Below are 17,441 nucleotides of genomic sequence, written 5' to 3' on the forward strand. Positions count from 1 at the left end.
TGTTCAAAAAAGACTGGTTAACTAGAGAGGCTGAATAACCATTGGCACGCAGATGAAGACAGCAATTGAAACAGTGTAGAATGTACATCTGCCAACCCTACTACAGACAGATCACTAAAACATCTGTTTCTAAACAAAGAATTGGCACCTGTCTGCCTGCCTTCATGTTTGATCTTACATATAGTGGCAATTCTGGATTTCCTCCTTTGGTCCCCTGTCCCAGCTGCCTGATGTGAGGGATGATTCTGCTCACGCAAGCCTCAGTCTTCCCACATTTCTCACAGTACACTCTCCCACAAACATCACAGCCTCACAAACTCAACAAGCTCAATCAATCCTCAGCTCCTTCCTTATGTCAGGAAGGTAATGAGGAATAATGTTTGTGCAGGCCCAATTCACTTTCCACTTATTCAAAACCATGGCTTACCAGCTACATTGAGATAAAATTTAAGCATACAGAAGATAACAATAAATAAAAAGTTGGAAACTAATGTATGAGGTTCATGGCTTTGGAAAGATGGAGAAAAACATGCAGATTAACAAATGAGACCTGGCACTATCACTATCACTAGAACAACAATAATTTTGTTGTTATTATTGTTGTTAAGTGCCCTCGAGTTGATTCTGACTCATATCAACCCTGTGTAAGGTTTCTAAGGAACCGGCTGGTGGGTTTGAAGTGCTGACTGTACAGTTCAAACTAAGCTTTCAGTCCAGTATTTTACCCTACAGTGCCACACCAGGTCTCATACTAAAGGAGGGGTGAAAAATCTTCTGAGTGAATTTGAAAATTTGTCAATTTTGTTTTTAAAAAGTAAATCTTATCATAATAAATTTCAGTTGTTACAAGGACAGAATCACTGTCCTTGACAGTGAGTTGACAGAATAAATTAACTATACTACAAGAAAATGATTTGAAATACCTTGCTACATAATTCTGGATGACAACCTAGCATACAGATATAATAAAGGGAAATCAGAATTGATCAACAAGACATGAAAAGGATACAAGCTACTGTTACTAAAATAAATTCAGTTTTCTAGTGTGTTTTTTGTTTTGTTTTTTCCATGAACTAGGTGCTTTTTAATTTAATTTTAAAAAGTTTTTTTTTATAACTTTTTAATTTAAAAAGTTATATATGCACATGGTGAAAGAATTTGTTTCAAATATCATAAAACAGTATTAAAGTCTGTCTCCTAATCTATACTATCAAATCCGGCCCTCCCCACCATGCCATCATGCCCAGAGATGGTGACTCTCATCACTCAGAAGGAGCCACAGTGATGCTGCATGTGCTGCCAACATCTCCCTCTTCTTAGATATTCCCACAGATTACCTATGCTTTTGCCCACTCTACACCGGATTCCTACTCACTGAAGGCCCCATATTTTAATCAGCCTCCCGTGGGTCAATGTCTTATTCTGAACTCACTACTCTGATTTTTTTTTTTTGAAGCCTGGTGTGGTAGCACTAGCCTGCTAACTACAGGCTGGCAATTCAAACCTACCAGCCGCTCCTTTGAAACCCTCTGCAGGGTTGTTCTGAGTGGGAACCAACTCAACAGCACTTAACAACACAAGCTTGGTTTTTACTCTAGCATTCTTTACTTCCTCAGAACCTAATATTAATTGTTGCTTCCATTAGACTCACTTATTTGGTCTGCTCCTCATTCAGTATTCCCTTAGAAGAAGAAAACTGGGCAAAAGTTATGGAAAACAAAGTTTATAACTTAAATTGGCCAAGTTGATTTAGGGTGGTTTGTTTGTTTGTTTTTGCTGCTGTTGTTTTAAACAGGGTTCCCGAGGCTGTAAATCTTTATGGGAGCAGAAAGCCTCATCTTTCTCCCGTGGAACAGCTGGTAGTTTTGAACTGCTGACGTTGTGGTTCACAGCCCAATTCGTAATCACTGTGCTACCAGAGTCCCTTAATCTAATACTTAAGAAGTATCATATTGATAAGTCAATAACTGATCCATCACCTTCCACATGACACAATCACATGACTTGAGACTGCTTCAGTGAAATCTTAGGTACCTTCTGCTCTATTTGTGAATATCTTGATCATGACACCACAATCCTTCTAAAAGGAATCCAGAATCATAAAATGGCCTGATAGAACAACACAGGATAAGGAAGACATGTTGAAGGAAAGCATTTTCTCCCATTTTTAAGACTATTTTGCCTCAACTAACTAAAACTGTCTATAAATATGCAGATTGTGCTTAGATTAAAAGGTATTTGTCTTCTTATAATTGAACATACCTTGACAATATTTACAAAGTGGTGCTGGCCTTAGGGATTGGCTAACAATAGTAACAAAAAAAAGATGCAGACTTTTTGGGGCAAGTCCTGGAAACTCTGCCCTGGTATACCTAGAGCTCTCCAAGGTTCTGACTTGACTCTGAATCAACAATCAACTGTCCTGGACTTGTGAGTGTGTGTTTTGTAGCCTACACTCCTTATAACAAGTGTTTTATTGACTTTCAGGGTGAAATGCAGCAATAAGTTCCTGGGTTTACAAATACAAATATCTGTCTGCTAATGTTAAATACGATCTTGATTCTCATGTCAACACAAAATATAACAGTTGTGTACCACGCCCCAGAGCAAATGTAATGTCTTGGGCAAAATACACAGCTACCGTAATAGCTGAAAACTCACTTCCCCCTATGATTTTGTGACAGTACCATATAAAACATATAACAGACAAAAAGCAAAATAAGGCATCCTAAATCTGAACTTTTTAAAATTCCATGGAGTAGGCAGCTTTATCCTCAGTTGCTAGGTAATCAAAATTTCTAATTAATAAAGAAATTCTGGAGAATACCAAATATCTACCAAGAAATGACCTACTAGTACAGCACACCTAAATTTCTGTGTAATCTCAACTTCATTGAAACTAGAAACTTTATTTGTTCTTCCATAGGCAATTATGCTTTTAACATAAAATATACAAAAGCATCCCAAAATATATATCAGTGGCTTCATTTATGACATTTACAAAACTATACTGTCCATTCTTGTCCATCAGAAGATGCTGCATAGGCTACATTTTAGCTCCTCTTGAAAGAAGGTAACCAACATGCAGCCTCATTCCATGTTAAATTTTCCACTTCAAAAAGGTCTCTAGGATCACCCAAATTATTTCCAAGTTTTGTTTCTTTTGAATGAGAGATGGACTGAAGAAAGAAACAAAGGTGGAAGGGAGCAGAGAAGGGAAGGAATCTCAAACCATATTTCTTGGTCCGGTTTCATTGCTATTTAGAGGAAAAAAGCAGGCAGGTTCCTGTTTATGTTGTTGTTGTTGTTAGGTGCCATCAAGTCGGCACCAACTCATAGCGACCCTATGTACAACAGAACGAAACACTGCCCAGTACTGGGCCTACCTCACAATTGTTGCCACACTTGAGCCCAATGATGTTGTCACTTTGCCAGTCCATCTCACTGGGGGTCTTCCTCTTTTTCTCTGACCCTCCACCTTACCAAACATAATATCCTTCTCCAGCAACTGGTCCCTCCTGACAATGTGTCTGAAGTATGAGAGATGGAGTTTTACCATCCTGGCCTCCAAGGAGCACTCTGGTTGCACTTCTTTCAACACAGATCTGTTGGTTCTTTTGTCAGCCCATGGCACTTTCAATATTTTCCTCCAACACCATAACTCAAGAGCATCAATTCTTCTATGGTCTTCTTTATTCACAGTCCAGCTTTCACATGCATATGAGGTTATTGAAAATAGCATGGCTTGGGGCAGGTGCACCTTAGTCCTGAAACTGACATCGTTGCCCTTCAACACTTCAAAAAGATCTTGTGCAGAAGATTTGCTTAATGTAATATGTCGTCTGATTTCCTGACTGCTGCTTCCATGAGTATTGATAGTTGATCCAAGAAGAATGAAGACCTTGACAACTTCAAGATTTTCTCCGTTGATAAGAATGTTGTTTATTGGTCCAATGGTGAGGAGTTTTGTTTTCTTTACATTTTTCAGGTTGCTCAAATATCCAAACTGAAGGCTGTGATCATTGAGCTTCATCAGTAAATACTTCAAGTACTCGTCACTTTCAGCAAGCAAGGCTGTGTCATCTGCATATCACAGGTTGTTCATGAGTCTCCCTCCAATCCTGATGCCACATTTTTCTTCATCTAACCCAGCTTCTCGGATTATTTGCTCAGCATACAGGTTGAATAATTATGGTGAAAGACTACAACCTTGTCACACACTTTTCCTAATTTTAAACCATTCAGTGTTCCCATGTTTTTTTCAAACAACTATCTCTTGGTCCATGTACAGATTCTTCATGAGCACAAGTAAGTGTTCAGGAATACTCATACTTTGCAATGTTGTTCATAGTTTGTCATGATCCACACAATTGAAAGCCTTTGCATAGTCAATAAAGCACAGGTAAACATCTTTCTGGTATTCTCTGTTTTCAGCCAAGAGCCATCGGACATCAGCAATGATATTCCCCATTCAGTGTCCTCTTCTGAATCCAGCTTGAGCCTCTAGAAGTTCTCTGTAAATGTATGCTTGCACCCGTTTCTGTATTATCTTTAGTAAAACGTTACTCGCATGGGATATCAAAGATATTAGCTGATGATTTCCGCATTCCATTGGGCCAACTCTCTTTGGAATGGGCACAAATATGGATCTCTTCCAATCAGTCAGCCAGATAGCTGTCTTCCAAATTTCTGGGCATAGATGAGTGAGTGCCTCACTTTTTCAATTTTTATTCCATCAATTCCTGAAGCCTTGTTCTTTGCCAATTCCCTCAATGCACCTTGGATATCTTCCTTCAGTATCATTGGCTCTTGATCATATGCTACCTCTTGAAACAGTTGAACATTAACCATTTCCTTTTGGTACAGTGACTCTGTATATTCCTTCCATCTTCTTTTGATCCTTTCTGCACTATTCAATAATTTGCCCAGAGAAGCCTTCAATAACAAAAGTCAAGGCTTGAATTTTTTCTGCAGTTCTCGCAGCTTGAGAAATGCTGAATGTGTTTTTCCCTTTTGGTTTTCTGACTCCAGATCTTTGCACATTTTGCTGTAATATTTGACTTTGTCTTTTTCAGCTGACCTTTGAAATTTTCTGTTCAGCTCTTGTACCTCCTTACTTCTTCCATTTCCATTAGCATCTCTACGCTGGAGAGCAAGTTTCAGTGTCTCTTCTAACATCCATTTTGATCTTTTCCTTCTTTCTTGTCTTCTTAATGACTTTTTACTTTCTTCCTGTATGATGTTCTTGATGTCATCCCACAACTCTTCTGGTCTTTGGTCTATAGTGTTTAATGTATCAAATTTGTTCTTCAGAAGATCTCTGAGTTCAGGTGAGATGTATTCAAGGTCATATTTTGGCTCTCATTGACTTTTTATCATTTTCTTCAGCTTCAGTTTGAAGTTTCATATGAGCAATTGATGGTCTGTTTCACAATCTGTCCCTGGTCTTGTTTTGACTGATGATATTGGAAACTCCTCAAATGGAACAGGACTGAAAAAAGAAGGCACTCTAAAGGAAAAGAATATGCATTCATCTTTATTTTCCTTCTAAAGATATAACCATTTAGACAAGAGAAACAGTATCTTTTCTACAATATATATAAAAGGTTTCTTGTTGGTAAGTGCCGTCTAGTCGGTTGCAATTCATAGAGACCTGGAATAGGGTTTCTGAAGAGCAACTGGTGGCTTTGAATCACCAACCTAGACTCTAGTAGTCCAGTATTTATCCTACAGCACTATACCAGATGCCATATTAAAGGCTAGGAACACTAAACTTACTGAACAATAATAGTCTTTTGGATAGTACTAAACTGAATAATAACTAACTCCATTCTATTTCTTCCTTATATAAGATACAGATGTGCTAGACTGCAAAATTTGTTTGAACTGCAGGGTTGGTGGTTCAAGCTGACCACTTTTAAGGTGTTATCTTTTAGATGCAAAATCAATCACTTGGGACCAAAATGCTAAAGTTTTTAAGCGTCTGCCTCCCAGAAATGTATGAATAAATATTAAGCTCAATTTTATATAAAATACCAAATGTAGAGTAAAATTTTATTAATTATCCCTCAATACAACAAATCTTTTTGTGAGTCCAGATCAGCTTTGGCCTGAAATTAATGTTGCCACTTAAGAGTCCTGGTGTGTCACTACAGGATAATATACTGGTCAGTGATTCAAACCTACAAGCTGCTCTTGGGAAACCCTGTACAGGTTTGCTCTGAGTAGGAACCAACTCAAAGGCACTTAACAACAACAACACCTGAGGAAAGTATATAGTTAAGTCAGTGCTACTCAGACTGTAAGAATACCAGGTCACATTGCAGTGGCATAAAATAAATTAGCAAATATGACTTCTAACTTAATTCAGATTGTTTTTCCTGGGGATGTATTTAAATTTTCCAGGTTGCTCGAATATCATCCAGGGATATGATTTTAAAGGAGACAGCTTGTTACTGTTTTTCCTGGCTGTACTACAAGAAACAACAGTGTAAGCTTATTTTAAGTTAATGTGTGCTTCTGTGTTTCTTTACAAGAAATTAACTGTAATCATCTAGTTAAAGCAAACACTTTGTTAAGGTTTCACTTTTCATTAAAAAATGACTTAGGGAACCTCTCAAACTTAAAAAGTTAACAATACAGATTTCTGTCTATAGGTCTCAAACACAGAGCAAATTATTTAAATAAGGATAAAAGGTCATGCAAGCTTGGTGATCCTTTGCTGATGTGGAACATTTAAAGCAATGACGTGAGTCACATCCTAGGGATCCAGTCCATTCTCCAGTAACAAGACAATATTCATTCCTTGATTCAGTCAGGACCAGACCTCAGGGTAGATTCTCATTTCCTTCAGACTCACTGTGGGCTAATGTGCTAGATTGCAACATTTGTTTGAACTGCAAGGTTGGTGGTTCAAGCTGACCAGTCACTCCTTGGAAACCCTCTACAGGGACGCTATGGGTCGGAATCAACTTGATGGCACTTAACAACAACAACAATGATAATCAGACACAGATCCATATGAATAGGCAGTATGGAATAAGGACGGACACACAGTTGGTTTTTTACTAGCAGAACTCCTATAGACTCTGACACCTGGTTTCTGATGCCTGCCCTAGTTAGTTTTAGCTCCTGAGCTATAATGATTTATAATATACAACTATTTCTCCTCATCTTAGCTCAAGTCCTTTGATTTAATTCCAGTCTGCAGTATTTGTGGATTCTCCATCTCTCTTAGTCAAAATCCTTATCCTAGTCTGATGGTCTTAAAGCCATCAATGTTCTAGTAATATAATATATGTGTATATATTATATTACTAGGACATTGATGGCTTTAAGACCATCTGTCTTAGTAATATAATGTGTGTGTATATATATGGAGGTCTGGTAGTGTACTGGTTATGAATCGGGCTGCGGACTGCAAGGTCAGCAGTGTGAAACTATCAGCTGTTCCATGGGAGAAAGATGAGGCTTTCTGCTCCTGTAAAGACTCACAGCCTCGGAAATCCTGTACAGGGTCGCTATGAGTCGGAACCGACTCCACGCCACATAACAACATATATATATATATATATATGTGTGTGTGTGTGTGTGTGCAAATGGACAGAAGAACCTCCAGCTGAAAATGTGGCTGCCTCGGGTTTCTATTATTAAACCAACTAAAAAGAAAAATCACAAAAAGTAAACAGTCTTCCAAAGAAAAAGAGATATCCAAAGTACAATGATGACTGGAATAGTAAGAACTTTCAATGTCTACCTTTCTTTCTGAAAAAGCAACTTCCAAGCCTCAGGTCCAAGCATTGGCCCTAACCCACATGTAGTAGATATCTCTTACTGATCTCCAACATCCACTCTCCCTCCCACTGGTTGTAGTCATTATTAGGTGCCATTGAGTTGGCTCCAATTCACAGTGACTTTATGCACAACAGAACGAAACACTGCCTGGTCCCACGCCATCCTCACAATTGTTGTTAAGCTTGATGAGCCCATTACCTCTGGTAATAACTAACTTTCCTTTGAAAAACCTTCCCTCTCAATTCTCAAGCATGGTTTTTTTTATAAGGAAATTCTACTTCAAGTTCATTATAAGCTTTAAATGTCTAACCTCACGAACAATGTACCTCGTCTCATTGATTGATGATTATAAGGGCATAAAACCCAATAGAAGACAATGAGATAAAAGATGTCATTAGTTGAAGCTTCAGAGACAAAAGCTTTCTTTTTTCCCATGAATTGGAGTTGACAATTTTGTATTCACAAGGAAGGGACCTGAGCTGCTCCATGGCTACTGTACAATAACAGATACTTACTAAATATGGGTTTGGGGGAATTATGTGGACTTGAGACTTGGAGGTAGCTTTTCAGAAAGATGGGTAGACACTGTAAGTTGCTATATGGCTACTAATGTTGTCCTGCTGTGGTGCTGTAGGATAAGCAATGGCTTCTAACAGAAAGGTTAGCAGTTTAAATCCACCAGCTGCTCCTTGGAAACCCCATACAGGGTCATGATGTTGTTAAGAAGTGACTCGACAGCACTTAACAACAACAAAATGGCTACTATATAAATTTTATTAAGAATAAAATCAGCACAGTTAGAGGTAAAGCAGAAAAGTAGATACATGGAAAAAAACGAAGTCTTTCAGTGATATTCTTTCAGCCACAGAGCAAGTCATATCTGAAGCCAATCTATGGACTTTTAATTTCTGTAAGCAAATGAATTTACTTTATTATTTAAGCTATCATTATCCTACCCTCTAGGGGACAGAGTAGGAGTCTGGCAGCATAGTGGTTACAAGTCAGACTACTAATCTCACTGTCAGCAGTTCAAAACTACCAGCTGCTCTGTGGGAAAAAGATAAGGCTTTCTGCTCCCATAAAGACTACAGCCTCAGAAACCCTATATGTACAGGGTCACTATGAATTGGAGCTTACTCGATGGATTTAATAACAACAAGAGACAGAGAGTAGAGGGAGAGGTACATGAACTCTGACCACATCACAGAATTATTCAAGAGTTCTTTAATGTGGCTCCTTATGTTTTCAGCCAGAGATAAAAATGGAATGGCTTTTCACATTTATCTGCAGGAAAAATTACAAGAGGATTAATCAATCTATTTTGACTAGCCCAACAACTACTATAATCATAAAAGAAAAAACAAAATGAAAAGGGAAACAGGACAGAAAGGTGGAAGATGCTGCTCTTATACATTATGACTCACTCAATGAACTTAAGTTAAAACATGTCTGAAATAGGTAACCACTGAGATGTTCCTTATCCCAGAGCTTTTCAAACATCAATAAGGTATTGATTGGGGTTGGGGGTAATAAAGTGACTTCTAAAGAACCAATAGCCCAGTTGAAGGATGTACAGGAGAAAAGGGAAAATCATTCCAAATCAGATAGGGATACCTCGATTATTGACATGAGTCTTGTGGCTGTCCACAATAAACTGCACCCAGACAGACCTTCATTACCACTGAGCTTGGGGAGAAGGTCTTCACTCACTTTATGGTACTTTAATCAAAGCTATTTTTACCTTTTCTCCACTTGACTAAAACACATTCATCCGTACAAACTGTTTTATGGATCCTTATGAGTGCCGGGTCTATGAAAGCTTGAAACATGTGCCTTGGGCCCACACACCTTTGTATGTTTTGCTCACATTCTCTTTTCTTCCAGACTGAAACCAGGTTCCCACAAAGCAGCCACAAGGGCTCCCTTTCAACAGTTTATCAATGAAGCCGTACATAGATATTATTGTTTTGTCCATTTTCACTTCCTCAAACTCATCATCCCTCTCTAGCCCTCAAAGTCATCCACTAGTTCTTTCAAAATTACTATGCCCCTCACCTTCACAAAAAGAAAAATATGTTTTGAATACTACCATCCAAACAGCTTTCCCCTGCTATCCTCAGTGTAACTGATGATGAAGACTATGAAGCTTCATAAACCTCTTCAAAACTTTTCCATTCCAAGCTACCAATTTCAATTGTCATCAACTTTCAATCATTCTTTTAGCAATAAACAATACATTTTTGTAATTCCTTAATTTGTTGTTGTTGTTGTTAAGTGCCGTCGAGTCAATAGAAGGTGATCAATACACAATCTTCATTGGCTAAGGAAATCTGACACCTTCCAGCAAATATATGAAACATTTCTATCTATAGCTGCAATTCCCATCCTAGCTATCATCAGAATGCCTGTGAAAACAGCTTACAAAGAAAGCTTCTGTCTCAAAGCCCATCCTCTGAAACACTGATTCAGTAAGTCTTGAGTGACACATACTCACTGGCCCTAGAGAAACTGTGATTTTGGAGTCATCATCAAGCATTCAGATACCAAGGCAGGCATGCAGAAAAAAAATTGATAGTCTTTCTGATGAATTTTCCCAATGTGATGAGAGACCCAAATATTTCCACCATAATTCATTAGGCCCTCAGCTTCACTAACTAAATGAAAAAGTCCTGGTGTGGCACTGCGGGTTAATGAACTGGCCTGCAAAGATGGTTTCAACTGCAAGGTTGGCTGTTCAAGCTCACCAGCTGCTCCTCGGAAACCCTAGACAGGGTCACTATAGGTCAGAACCAACTGGACGGCACTTCACAACTAATGAAGGATAATGGCTCAACTGACTGGGGTTTTCTAGTAGAACTGTCCCAAACATTTCCCAGGAAGCAATAGAATGTGTCCTGAGCCTTTGACCTATACTAGGGCTGAGCAACACTTTTTTTTTTTTTTTTTCAGTTAATTCTTTTAATTTTCACAGTTCATAACCAATGAATTGAGCTTGTTTTTGTTATGCCAATTATATGGCTTATTATTATTACCATTATTATTTTGCGAATCTAAATCTGTAACATCTTTCAAGCTCTGGCTAGGAAACCATCACGCAAATTCAATGTCTAATGCAGTACTCAAGGATAATGAACTGGGCTGCACGGTCAGTTTGAACCACAAGGTCAGCAATTCAAACCCACCAGTGGCTCCTCAGAAACTCCATACAGGGTCGCATTGGGCTAAAACTGACTCATAACACCTACCAACAACAAGTAGTTATGTAGTGCAGTAGGATCAGCACTAGATTGCGAACCATAGGACGGCAGTTCAAACCCACTGGCTGCTCCTCAGAAACCCTATCCATAGTCTCTATGAGTAGGAACCGACTTGACGGACACTAAACAACATGCCCTAGCAAAGGAGTGCAGTAGCTCTATACAGTAAGCACTACACTGCAAACAACAAGATCACAGTTCAAACCCTCCAGCTGCTCCGCAGGTGAAAGATGAGGCTTTCTGTTCCAGTGAAGATTTAAAGCCTTGGAAACCCCATACAGGGTCGCTATGAGTCAGAACTGACTCGTAGGTACTTAACAACAATTGTCCCAGGGGGAAAAAGTACCGTATAGCATACTAAATGGCATGATCATTCTTAAACTGGACATATTTGATTGCATTTCATTTCAAATTATCTTTGCTAATGTTTTTATGATTCCATTAATACTAAGGAATTATGAAAGGCTGCAAATAAGTGGCCTTGTCCTACATACATGCTGCTCTTGGACCATACAAAGTTTTTTGTTTGTTTGTTTGAAAATAGTTAGACAAAGCATACACTTCTTAGTCGGTCACAATCTCCAACAATACAACTCTTTTATACAAGTTTTATTACAACTTTCCTTTGTCACTCATTTGTATTACACTGGCTCCATCAGGCATATGAGTTTGCCACCCCTGAACTAAAATTTTAAAGCATTTTCTACAGACATTGTTGAGTGACTTCAAAGGCTCCTTCATTTATGGTAGATTCATTAGGTATTTGTTGGTGTCACATAAGCAAAATGCAATAGATAGAGTAGCTAGAGGTCCTCAGGTATTGAAAATTAAGGAAAAAAGAGCACTTTCTTACTCCATGCACGCACTAATACATAAAATTATCAAACTTTCTGAACTCTGGTGGTACAACACTTTAGTGTTAGGCTGATAACTGAAAAGTTGACAGTTAAAACTTAACTATGGGCTATGCAGATCTAGTGATGTGTTTCCACAAAGATTGTTGTTGTTGTTATGTGCCGTGGAGTTGGTTCCGACTCATAGCGACCCGGTACAGGGTTTTTGAAGCTGGAAATGTTTACGGGAGCAGAAAGCCTCAACTTTCTCCCACGGAACAGCTGGTAGTTTCGAACTGCTGACCTTGTGGCTCACAGCCCAATTCAATTACAGCCTAGAAAACCCTATGGGGCAATTCTACCCTCTCATGTGGGTTGCTATGAGTAGTTGAGTAGTTATCAGTTAACAGCACCTAACAACAACTTCTATTCGAATATAAAGTATCTGGTACCAAGGAGAGTACTTAATTTATCTCTCTATAAGTAATTATGTATCTTTATGCTAGACATTATGAGCTATTCAATGAGGGCACTCAAATTGTCAAGTGAATGATCACTCTAATTCATTTCAAATGGAATAATGTATATTTAAGGATCCAAAACCTCTCCAGGGTCAGTAAAGATACTGGGTACTAGGAAGTCAGGCTAATCTGTGGTTAGGGGCAGAAATAGACAAACAAAAACAGTAATTCTAAAACTACAATATTGACATATGACTAGTTATGGTCATCAATTATTGAATTTGAAAAATATTAGCTCAAGAGAATTACAAGGTATTACTTTCCAAACTGCTCTTTGGTAATCAGTAAAATCAAAAGAATAACACAATGGAAATAAGAATGAAAAAACAAGAAAAGAAAAATCTAATTATCAGGACTCAATAAACAAGATCTAAAGGATACAAAATAGCACTTCTAAATCAGTTCCCAGTTCGAAAAACCTGCGTGAGATGTTGATCTTCCTGTTTTTCATAAACCTTATAATTGTGCTTCCAGAAAGCTAGGAAGCATCTGCCTCTATGTAGCTAATTCTTTTAATCTTGGAGCTCTCACAAGGCAATACTATGCCAGGATCACTATCTTCTTCAGCCAAAATCATTATGCCTAGGAGCCAATTTCCTCTTAGTAAATTTTAATCAAATTCCTTCAATTTGCAGGTTCCTTAGTAATAGCTGTATATGCCACAAGTAGATAATATAAATTTAAAAATACATATAAATTTAACAGCCACATGTACACATAGGCATACAGGTAAACATATGTCTGTATATGCAGCTTCACATAAATGAGAGGGTTTAAAAAGTTTGTGGGAAAATGCCATTTGCTTTTAATTCCATTTTTCTAAGAACTTTTGGAAGCCCCCTTGTATATGTTTGCACATGTCCCTTTTTCTTTGTATGACTTACTACCTGTGACTACTAAAATCACAAGGCCTATTTAAGCTTTCTTAATCCAGCAACAATTCCCTAGTAACTAACATTATTTTGAAATTCTTCATCAATCTACTCTGCTACACACTACAATATAATGGCAATCATGGTTAATAATAATTTGTATGCTATAAACAGTTCCTTAAAAGTATCTGAATCATCAAAAAGGATAAAATTATAGTCTATTTTTAGTGTAAAAAGTATTTTATCAAAATTCAATTATTTTAAAATAATTGATGATTCACATAAAACTCATACAGTACATTTTTATGAGTCTGAGTACTTGATTAACCAGAATGCCTTATTTCCCAGTTATTCCTAATAAAGTAGGATTTCTGTAATTGTCATACATGACTTAACTTTAGTATGTTCACATTATATATATTTAACATGAATTGCAGATTTACCTCCTTGTATTTTTCAAACACTGTATGTAATTCTTCAATCCTTCATGTGCTAAACTGTTGACTCTCCAGTTGTTGTCATTACTTAAAATAAACCATATTAATACAGTTCACCTGTCCTGATGTTTCTAGTATGAAAATATGTTTAATATACTGCTACATTTTAATAATAGTTATATTAACAGGGTTGTTGTTTTCAATGAATTGTTGCTGTTACTAAGTGCAGTTGAGTTGGTTCAGACTCATAGTGGCCCTGTATATGGTTTCCAAGGAGTGGCTGGTGAGTTCGAACCACTAACCGACCTTGTGGTCCAGTGCTTATCCTACAGTGCCACACCAGGATTCCTTGGAATAGGGATATTTTTAAAACCAAATAATACCTTTGCTATTCTTCTGTTGCTTTTGATAGCTCTTTATTATCTTCTATATACATATTTGTCTCATTTGCTATAAAAATGTATTTTAATATTCAGTCATGAATTATATGTAATTACCTGGATAAAAACTAAAAGTGCCTCGATATCTCATGAATAAAATAAAAAACAAAGTCCCCATGACAGCTACTTCACATAATATCGAATCTTTTTTGAGGGGAGATTGGAAGAGATCCTTGTTTGTGCTCATTTCAAAGAGAGGTGACCCAATGGAATGTGAAAATCATTGAACAATATCATGAATATCATGAAAGTAAAATCTTGCTAAAGATAATTTAAAAATGGCTGCAACAGCCCTGTTCTCTCCTGGTTACCAGGGAGAGCTGTGAGGGATTTGCGTGTGCTCCAAACTCATTGGAACCATGGCATCCCTTTCTCTAGCGCCTGTTAACATCTTCAAGGCGGGAGCTGATGAAGAAAGAGAGTGGAGACAGCGCGTCTGTCTTCTTTTATTGGTGCCATTGCTACTGGAGACTTGGTAAAGAGCACTTTGGGACCCAAGGGCATGGATAAGATTCTTTTAAGCAGTGGACGTGATGCCTCCCTTATGGTAACCATTGATGGTGCAACTATTCTAAAAAACATTGGTGTTGACAACCCAGCAGCTAAAGTTTTAGTTGATATGTCAAGGGTTCAAGATGATGAAGCTGGTGATGGCACTACTTCTGTTACTGTTTTAGCAGCAGAATTGTTAAGGGAAGCAGAAATCCTAATTGCCAAGAAGATTCATCCACAAACCATCATCAGTGGTTGGAGAGAAACCACAAAGGCAGCAAGAGAAGCTCTGTTGAATGCTGCAGTTGATCATGGTTCTGATGAAACTAAATTCCGTCAAGATTTAATGAACATTGCGGGTACAACATTATCCTCAAAACTTCTTACTCATCACAAGGATCACTTTACAAAGTTAGCTGTAGAAGCTGTTCTCAGACTGAAAGGCTCTGGTAATCTTGAGGCAATTCTTGTCATCAAGAAATTAGGAGGAAGTCTGGCAGATTCCTATTTAGATGAAGGATTTCTGTTAGATAAAAAGATTGGAGTAAATCAACCAAAGAGAATTGAAAATGCTAAAATTCTTAATGCAAATACTGGAATGGATACTGACAAAATATATTTGGTTCCAGGGTAAGAGTTGATTCTACAGCAAAAGTTGCAGAAATAGAACATGCAGAAAAGGAAAAAATGAAGGAGAAAGTTGAGCATATTCTGAAGCATGGAATCAATTGTTTTATTAACAGGCAATTAATTTATAATTACCCAGAACAGCTCTTTGGCGCAGCTGGTGTCATGGCTATTGAGCATGCAGATTTTGCAGGTGTGGAATGCCTGGCACTTGTCACAGGTGGTGAAATTGCTTCTATTTTTGATCACCCAGAATTGGTAAAGCTTGGAAGTTGCAAACTCATTGAGGAAGTTATGATCGACGAAGACAAGCTCATTCGCTTTTCTGGAGTAGCCCTTGGTGAGGCTTGCACCATTGTTCTACGTGGTGCTACTCAGCAAATCTTAGATGAAGCAGAAAGATCTCTGCATGATGTTCTTTGTGTTCTTGCCCAAACTGTGAAGGATTCTAGAACGGTTTTTGGAGGAGGTTGTTCTGAGATGCTGATGGCTCATGCTGTTACACAACTTGCCAATAGAATGCCTGGCAAAGAGGCTATTGCAATGGAGTCTTACGCTAAAGCACTGAGAATGTTGCCAACCATCATAGCTGACAATGCAGGCTATGACAGTGCACATCTAGTGGCACAGCTCCGATCCACCCACAGTGAAGGCAATAAAACAGCTGGACTGGATATGAAAGAAGGTACTATTGGAGATATGGCAGTGATAGGTATTATGGAAAGTTTCCAGGTGAAGCGACAAGTCCTTCTGAGTGCAGCTGAAGCAGCCGAGGTGATATTACGTGTGGACAACATTATCAGAGCAGTGCCAGAGAAACGTGTTCCTGACCACCATCCCTGTTAGTAAGCATTCCCATATGCTAATGAGTTCTGGACCAGTTCATGACAAAGTTATGTTTTGAAAAAGTTCAACCTCTTAAAGAAGGCTATGGAATCAAAGTAATCTCTTGCTATTGCATCTTTAAGTTTGGACATTTAGCTGACCTGCTATTTTAACATGGGTCTAATTTATTTGCCATTTTGTTTTCCAAACAAGTTGGTTCATTTCTTATACTGTGAATTTAAAAAAAAACTTTGAATGTAAAAAAAAATGTCTGCAACAGTACACTGACAGAGAACTGCCAGAAACTCAGGCCAGATTTAAAAAAGGCCATGAAACTAGGGATATCACTGCTGATGTTAGATGGATCTTGGCTGAAAGCAGAGAATATCAGACAGATATTTACTTGTGCTTTACTGACTATGCAAACACTTTTGACTGTGTGGATCATGACAAATGATGGATAACACTGCAAAGAAAGAGTATTCCAGAACACTTAATTATGCTCATGAGGAACCTGTACATAGACCAAGAGGCAGTTGTTTAACCAGAACAAGGGGATACTGAATGGTTGAAAATCAGGAAACTTGTGCAGCAGAGTTGAATCTTTCATCATACGTATTCAACCTGTATATAAAACAAATAATCCCAGAAGCTAGATTATATTAAGAAGCACATGGCAACAAGATAGGAGGAAGACTCATTAACAACTTGTGATATGCAGACAATATACAACCTTGCTTGATGGAACTGAAGGGGACTTAAATACTTACTGATGAATATCAACGAGCTCAGTCTTCAGTAATGGATCACACCTCAGTGTAAAGAAAACAAAAATCCTCCCAACTGGACTAATAAATAATATCATGTTAATGAAGAAAAGACTGAAATAGTCAAAAAGTTCATTTTGCTTAGATTCACAGTCAGCACTCATGCTAGCAGCAACAAAGAAATCAAATGGCTTATTAAACTTGTTGCTCAAGATCTCTTTAAAATGTTCAAAAGTGGGGAGGCGGGGCTTGATGGGTAGAGGTGCAGTGAAGTTTGCCATCAGCAATACCACAGAATATCAGGCCAAACAGATTCAGGGCAAAGCTCCAAAACTCAGAATCATATAGGTAAGAATATTTTAAAAGTTTGAAGGCTTACAGCTAGTGGAACTTGTAGCAAAAGTAACAAATCACATACTTTTGAATCTGCTGGGCTCAGTGGCCTAGAGCCAAGAACTTGGACAAGACCCAACAACTTGAGCAGACACACCATGGAAAAATGACGCAGAAACCTCGGAGCAAAGGTAGACAATACATTTTGACAGTTTCGCTTTGTTCTGATTTTCTTTTTTTTTT

The 17,441-nt window shown here is 38.0% G+C and overlaps 1 protein-coding gene and 1 pseudogene across 2 annotated transcripts in view; one reads left to right on the forward strand and one right to left on the reverse strand.

Annotated features, from left to right (window-relative positions):
* Nucleotides 1-17,441, reverse strand: part of BRE (brain and reproductive organ-expressed (TNFRSF1A modulator)) — a 746,464-nt gene that overhangs the window by 526,556 nt on the left and 202,467 nt on the right. The gene's annotated exons all lie outside the window — the stretch shown is intronic.
* On the forward strand, nucleotides 14,514-16,119 carry LOC102841788 (annotated as a pseudogene).

Source organism: Chrysochloris asiatica, unplaced genomic scaffold, assembly GCF_000296735.1.
Source record: "Chrysochloris asiatica unplaced genomic scaffold, ChrAsi1.0 scaffold00016, whole genome shotgun sequence".
Classification (NCBI taxonomy): domain Eukaryota; kingdom Metazoa; phylum Chordata; class Mammalia; order Afrosoricida; family Chrysochloridae; genus Chrysochloris; species Chrysochloris asiatica.